Below are 7,979 nucleotides of genomic sequence, written 5' to 3'. Positions count from 1 at the left end.
GTGTGGCCGGTGGCACTTTAATAGGTCCACGTGGGTGGCGATTCTTGACATTTACATTGGCGCGAGGTGACGGAAGGGAGCGTTGTAGTGTTGTTTGTCGCATTGTGTTGAGCGAACTCTATATTCGGTACACCCTTGATGAGGGTCGGACCCTTGATGAGGGTCGGACCTGCTTGGGACGTGGCCAACATGATCTATGGCGTACATAACGAGTAGGTTTACGGTCATTATATGAGCAAGGGATATATCCTATCAACATGTAATAGAGTTTCATGTTCGAACTATATTTATATGTGTATGTATAATATTCAAACTTAAAGAAAGAATGCATGCAATAATTAATTTGTAGTTATAAAATTTTTATTAGATTTAAGTGTGATATTAATTATTAGAGATGCAAGTTGGGCATTACACGCACCAGTAAAATCCCTGACTTGTGGGTTGGAGATTTGGTAGGAATTTCATTACTCGCGCAGATGCGGGTGCGTGAGCGGGAAATATATCCCCCACTTTGCCCCATTGCCAATCCTAATTAGCCGGTTTCCTTTTTCAGTGGAGAAGGTGACCAAAAGGTCGTGGTTGCCTTCTTCAAAGGCTACTGATGGCAACCGTTCATCAGAATTAGCCGGAGCCTCATCGTAGCTCTAATGACATGCTATTACATGTCAATAATTAATTTTTGAATTTTGATGCACGAAAATAACATGTTGATGAGATTAATTGGAAATTTTAAAAGTTTAAAAATCTAATTGACTTTTCATAAGAAAATGTAGAGACTTATTTGACTCTTTATAAAAGAGTGGCTCTCTTGTGAGATGGGTTGTGTTGAAAATGTAATACTTATATTGAAAAATGTAATACTAATCAAGAATAAAGTATTTGTTATTTATAAAGAAAATTGTAATACTTCTGAGGAAAAATGTAATACTTTTAAATCAAAATGAAAAAGTATTACATTTTTATTTGAAAAAATATTACATTTTTCCTTATAATTAATGAACACTTTATTTATGATTAGTATTACATTTTTATCTTAGCTCGATTCGTTTCATGGAGAAAAAATTATGAGACAGTATCACACAAATTTTTACCTTTATAAAATAATGATAAGTTAGACTGTGAAAACTTTAGGATAAAGTTACTCTAACATATATGGCTCTTCGATCAACACATATGACATATGGTCGCGCAAGGAGAGACAACTTTACTAATCGTCCAAGCTTTTAATGTTTTTTAGTTAAATTAATGAAGACGGAGAGATATAATTAAATGAACATCTAGTCAATGAATAAACAAAAGTTCGTAAGTCCTAACATGAAACACGAAACTTTGAATTTGATTAGAGGCATCTCTTGCAAAGAGGCAAATACCTCACCAAAACCTGAAAAGTCACTAAGTCAGTGAAATTTTGTCTTCTTTTTCAATATTATAGATTAGTTATATATTAACAACGTTAATATCCAGTAAAAAGTATAAACAAGAGGCACGAGATTTGTTTAGCTAATAAACATTTTACATCTGTGGAGCAGACATTTAAGTGATAACCAATTCTATAGTTGATCTTGAAAAAATAGTTGTACTGTGCATTAATTTCATTTAGAATCCCCTATATGTATATAATCACAAATTCACAATCATATAGGAATCATCTTTAAGTAGAAACCTAAGCATCCATCGTAGGGACGAAGCTACAATGGGGGCAGCTGCCCCACTCACCCGATCCCCACCCCCACCCCATATATAGCCCATATAGTACATGATTTAGAAATGACACCTCTTTTATGGCTTTTTCAATATATATACATACATACATACTACATACTACACACACACACATATATATATAGTAATCAAGACCTTATTTGGACTAGTTGGTAGATGCATGTGTGTTTGTATGTAGTAAGAATTGCTAGGGGTTCAATTCTTTATTTTATCAAATTATTTATGTTTCATATTTTGTTATGAATATTTTTATAAAGTTTTGATGTGTTTAATTTTTCGTCTATACCTAACAATATTTATAATTATATTTTTAAAGTGTTTTTTTTTTGTTTTGTTTTTTTAACTATCTCTTTTGTTTTAATGTTTCGCCCTTACTGGAAGAAATTCTTGGCTCAGTCCCTGTCCATCATGACCATTTATTTATTGTAATTAATGGTTTAGATTAAAAGCTGATTTTGTGGGATTTAAGCGCTGGATTTGTAGTATTTTACGTATTTAGGGGTAGTTTTGGCATTTCAGGTTCAAAGTGGTGGCATGCGTCCAATTTCTATTGCCGGATTTTAGTGTTTTCATTCGCCCTCTTCGTTGCGAACTGCACACCCCTTCACTAGCTATCAAAATCACAGTGTACAGTGATCGAGACAGAGAGGTAGACGGGAGTCGTGGTCCTCGGTGATATCGGCCGTAGTGCCCATATGCAATATCACTTCTCTCTCTCGCCAGGTTCATATACATGTATTTATACATGCATTATTACTAAGTTTCAACTTAACTTTTTGTTTTGTTTTGGTTTTTTTTTTTTTTTTTTTTTGAGTGGAAATTATTGTCTGTTCTGTTTCCAGGCTAGAGGTGATGGTGGTCATGGGTTTGAATCTAATGTTGCCAACCGATCTGATCTCTAACTATGGTCTAGATTGTAGCTTTATGCATGCATGACTTCATTGATTATCAGTTGTCGGAGAAACAATGAATTAGCTATTGATCTTGAGTTCTTGATTATGTGTGGCTAGTTTAATCTAGGGCTTGTATTGAGTGAAGTTATGTTGCTAGTGCGATGATCCTATTTCTTATTGTGGATTCAATTGCTTTGTTTGTTGGAAAATTCTATTCTTGTCTATTGATTGTTGTTTTGATGAGATCTTAGATGGGTTTGGCCAATCTATTGAGTTATTGAGTTTTTTACTCTATCATGCTTTTGATTAGAGTTGAGATTGAAGTTTTGTGGCAATCATAGATCCTATGAACTTCATATTAGGAATAGTAAGAAAGTGTATAGCTAAGGTGTTTGATAAAATGTCTCTTAGGGCTTTTGGTTGCTAAAAGGCACTCCTAAGCCTAAGATGCCCTAGTACACAAAGGTGAAAAAGGACTAAGAAGACACACTCTTGAATAGCCAACATCATTGCACCATTTATCCACTACTTGAGACACACTAGGATGCGACATAGATGAACACGATCCAATCCCTTGTTTTCTTATATTTTATTTCTCATATCTTATTTTTGTTTCCTACACTTCACATCTCGCTACCTTATGATCATTTACACCTCACCATTACCATTCACCACACTCACCCTCCATACTCGATGCATCACATGACTCAATTGATTGAAAGTATTCGCATTTGACACACCTTCGCGCCCCTCCTTCGAGACCGACACTCGGGGATTCATAGACTCTTCGTTTTAACATTACACATACATCCACAACCCTTGACATCTCACCCCTATGCACGCAAGTGTTGTCACTTCCCCATCTGATTAACCTCATTCCCTTCCAATTTTGTCCCCCGATGATTCAATCTTCTCCGAGTCAGTAGCTCCATCGGCTAAGGATCCTGCTCCATCATCATCATCATCACTTCCTGCAACGCCTGAACGCTTCATCAAGGTCATAGACTGGAAGTCCATGTAGTCTTTTCAATACCAGCTGCATTAGGAGCATGAGCAACAACTGCAAGAAATGGAGGCCTGGCACCTCAAGCTTTTAGAGGAAGTGAGCATGCAGCTGAATCAACTCCAAAGAGAGTTTGCAAGCAGATGACCCAACCCACAACAGTGAAAGAAAGTGAAGATTGGAAGTTTGTTCAATGAATGACATTTGTTGAATGTTTTATGATTGGTGACTTGGTGGATATTTGTGGACAATATTTTTACTTTGTTTAATTTCTTTTCATGCTTGTTGACAACATTTGGTAGCCTGTCTGTTGCTACCAATTCTGACGTTTCGTCTAGCCAAGGACGTTAAACGTGGTGTTCTTGGGAGGCACCCCAAGCCAGAGAGAGAGAGAGAGAGAAATCAAGGAAACTAGAAGAGAAAAAAGGTGGACATCATATTCTTTATTCTTTTATGCTAACCTTTACTGTAGGGGCTTTTTGAAGGGCTACAACATGCAAGGATGCTTAATTCATCTATGGAGGGATACGCAGTGTTGGTATATTTTTCTATCTCTTTCATTGTGGATCCCCTGTTTTAATTCTAAGTGTGGATATTCTTTTCCAAGAGTTTGTTTGCTTTGATGTACATAGGATGGGTGGCGTGATTTTGTTTATGAATGGGTCACTACAAAAAAATGCCAAAATAGCGACGGACAATTTCCGTCGCTAAAAGGCTCAAATCCGTCGCTAAAAGGGTTAGCGACGGATTAGTGACGGAAATCGTCCGTCGCTAAAATGGGCGTCGCTAGAATTTAGTGACGCAATGTTTTTTCCGTCGCTAAGATTTAGCGACGGAAATGTCCGTCGCTGCGTGAAAATAATCCGTCGTTATTTTCATTCGGGCGACGATTTCGACGCCGTTTGTTGCGACGAATTGGCGACGGACACATCCGTCGCTAGGTTTAGCGACGGAATATCCGTCGCTAAATCCGAACCATTTTCGTCGCTAAGTTGCTACGACGACGATTTGATGACAAACTTTGCGAGGGAACAGCTACCAATAATTCCGTCGCTAGACCTAGCGACGGACATGTCCATCGCTAATTTCCGTCGCTAACTCTAGCTACGGAATGTGTCGTCGCTAATTCGTTTTTATTATTTGAATTTGACATCATTTAACTACGATTTAGTGACGGAAAGATCCGTCGCTAAAGTTAACTACGAATTTTTCGGTCGCTATTTCGTCAGTGTTCTTTATTTTATTAGATACTTAGCTACGAATTTACAACAATATTTGTCCGTCGCTAAATTGTAAAATTAAAAAAAAAATTATATCCGCTAATTAATATCGCATACCTGCATTAATCCTATAAATAATATAAGACATCAATAATATAATTATAAAATATATTATATTAAAACATCCATACTCATAACACAATAACAAAAGTAAAGTAATATAGTTAGAAACATTATCAAGTATCCATCGTTAGAAACAAATAAAATGCATACTCATAAACATAATCTAATCATCTCCTAGGTTTTCATCATTTGAATTAACAGAATTTTCAGCTTGCTGAGTATTTTGAGGTAGTGGCATAGAAGTGGATAGAATCCCATTGCGACGCAACTCATTCATCAAACTTGTAATCTGAGCTTCTATTTGAGTCTGTATTTGAGATATAGAGATATAAATATATATTTATAAATCATGCAAAATATAATACTATATATATGCTACAGATCAAGTTCTAGAGGTCTAATCCAGTAAGCCTAAATCCAGTAAACCTAAACCCATTAAGCCTAAATCAGTAAACCTAAATCAGTAAGCCTAAATCAGTAAACCTAAATCCAGTAAACCTAAATCATTAAGAATTTAAGGGTTTAAATCTAGTAAACCTAAATCCAGTAAACCTAAATTAGTAAACCTAAAAGGGCGTAATTAAATACACATACCAATGGCCGGCGTTTACAGTAAATCCAGTTTCCGGGCAGTTTCGCAAGTGGAGGACAGGGACGGCGTTTCGCAAATGGTGTTGGAGGATAGCTTCCGGGCAGTTTCGCAATCGTCCCTACTTCCAGCTTCCGGCGCGGACAGGGACGTAAATCGCAATCGCAATAGCGGACGGGCGTTAGGGCGGGCGTGTGCGACGGAGGGTAAGGGCGGGCATGTGCGACGGAGGGTTATGGCGGGCGTGTGCGACGGAGGGTTCCGGCGGGCGTGTGCGACGGAGGGTTCCGCGGTGTGTGCGACGGGCGGAGGAAATTTTAGGGAGTTTGCGTTTAGGAAATTTTACGGTGTTTGCGACGCAGCAGGATAAGAAAATTGAAATAAAAGCTCATAACCTTAGCGACGGATTAGAGATATCCGTCGCTATATCTAGCGACGGATTCTAAAATCCGTCGCTATATTTCATACGACACACATTCGGGGTTATAACTTAGCGACGGATTCAGGATCCGTCGCTAAATCTAACGACGGATCATAAAATCCGTCGCTAAATTTCTTTGGACAAAAGTTCAGCGTTTTAACGTAGCGACGGATTCTTAAACTCGTCGCTAGACATAGCGACGGATTTCAGAATCCGTCGCTAAATTTCATAATACAAAAATTATGCGTTTCACCTTAGCGACGGCATTTAGGATCCGTCGCTATATCTAGCGACGGATCCTTAAATCCGTCGCTATATTTTATTTACAATGATTCTACCTTTGAACGTAGCGACGAATATCAGAATCCGTCGCTATACCTAGCGACGGATATCCGAACCCGTCGCTATACCTAGCGACGGATCTAATATCCGTCGCTACATAACAAAGAAAATGAAACTCGTTCTGAATGCTAGCGACGGATTTTTATATCCGTTGCTAATTTGTAGCAATTAAAATTATAAAATCAACCCGCGAAAAATTCGTCGCTAAGTTTTGCGCGAAAATTTATCGCTACTATTAGCTATGTATTTAACGACAAAACTATTCCGTAGCAATAGCCGTCGCAAATCCGTCACTAAACTGTCGCTAAAGATCTATTTAAAAAAAAAATTAATCCGTCACTAAGTTGACGCTATTCCGTCGTTAAATTAGCTACGGAATAGATCCGTCGCTAAATCCGTCGTTATTTTTGCGTTTTTTTTGTAGTGGGTGTCTATTCGTTGTCCTAGCCCGGAAACACTTCTAAGTGTGGAAATGCGTTCTTGATACTTGTTTGAATGACCCTTGCTCCTTGTCCACCGTTCCTCATGGCAACATCAAGGACAATGTTAATTTTTAAGTGTGGAAAGGATGCATTGCATGTATATACTGTTTAACGCTTGAATTGATTGGTTGACTGAGTTTATTGGGTGTATGATCTTGGAGCGTGTGTCATTGTCGATACTATCTAGGAGGAATTTTAACCATGTGCCAAGAAAATTTTTGAAATATGTTTTGGAAGTTGCCTTTTGCACCTAAAATTGAAATATTTGGAACCAAAAAGGTTCAAACCTTTGAGTGCTTGCATGTTATTCACCTTTTATTTTGTTAGGACCTTAGTCAAAGATCTTTCGAAGTGGGAGTGTGTACCCTTTAACTTGAGAAATATAATGCAAGTGAAGCCTGGAAATGAACTTAAACTTGGTAGGGCATGGGGCAAAAGGAGAGCCTAAAAGTGAGAAGTGTGATTAAACCCCAATTCTAGAGATAAGATCCGAGGTTAGCCATCTTGCTAGGATTTGGAGCAACCATTGCACCGTTCTTCAAACAAGCGTAGAGATCTACATGAAGTCGGTTGTCCCAAAGAGATCTTAGGAGATGAGAAAATTGAGAGGAAGTGAGCCGCCTCGCTTGGATTCGGGGGTAGTTTGTAGATCTAAAGTTCTCTTTGTTTTCTCCCCTCTTGGGAGAAAACTTCATTTCCTTAGATTAGATTGAAGAAACCATGGTAGAAGGGTAGAAGATTGAAGGCAAAAATGTAATAGAATCCATTTTCTATGGATGGTAACTCTTCTTTTCACTATCTATTTTGATCTTGTTTTATTTGCTTTTAGATCTTCTATTGCTTTCTCTTTTTACTTTCTTAATGTTTGCTTAGAGTAGATAGGGGATTGGTGGCCCCGAAACTAGCTATGTGGTTGAATTATTGAAGAAATTGCTTTAAAAATGTGAACTTGATGTTTTTGGAATTAAATGCTTGTGTGGTTGATGTTTGATTTGCTTTGTGCCTAAGTGTGGCCACATTAGGTAGCAAACCCTGTGAAAGTGAGTGTGTGCGCGATAGCGGCCCCTCACGAGTCCAACTCATCCACATCCCTGCCCTTAGTCCGAAAGGAAGAGGCCCGGGAGGAGTGGTAGACAAGGTGTTCGATGAAATGCCCCAATCGATTGAGGATGTGGGAGTCCGAG

The 7,979-nt window shown here is 38.2% G+C and overlaps 1 long non-coding RNA gene across 1 annotated transcript; it reads left to right on the top strand.

The window, feature by feature from the left end:
* The first annotated feature begins 2,307 nt into the window (after positions 1–2,307).
* On the top strand, positions 2,308–2,865 carry LOC116028771. The gene is made up of 2 exons (XR_004100211.1): positions 2,308–2,445; positions 2,565–2,865. It is a non-coding gene; the product is annotated as an uncharacterized LOC116028771 (long non-coding RNA).
* Positions 2,866–7,979: the final 5,114 nt, after the last annotated feature.

Source organism: Ipomoea triloba, chromosome 9 (assembly GCF_003576645.1).
Source record: "Ipomoea triloba cultivar NCNSP0323 chromosome 9, ASM357664v1".
Lineage (NCBI taxonomy): Eukaryota > Viridiplantae > Streptophyta > Magnoliopsida > Solanales > Convolvulaceae > Ipomoea > Ipomoea triloba.
Note: the sequence above shows the minus strand (reverse complement) of the source record. Positions and strands in the feature narration are given on the sequence as shown.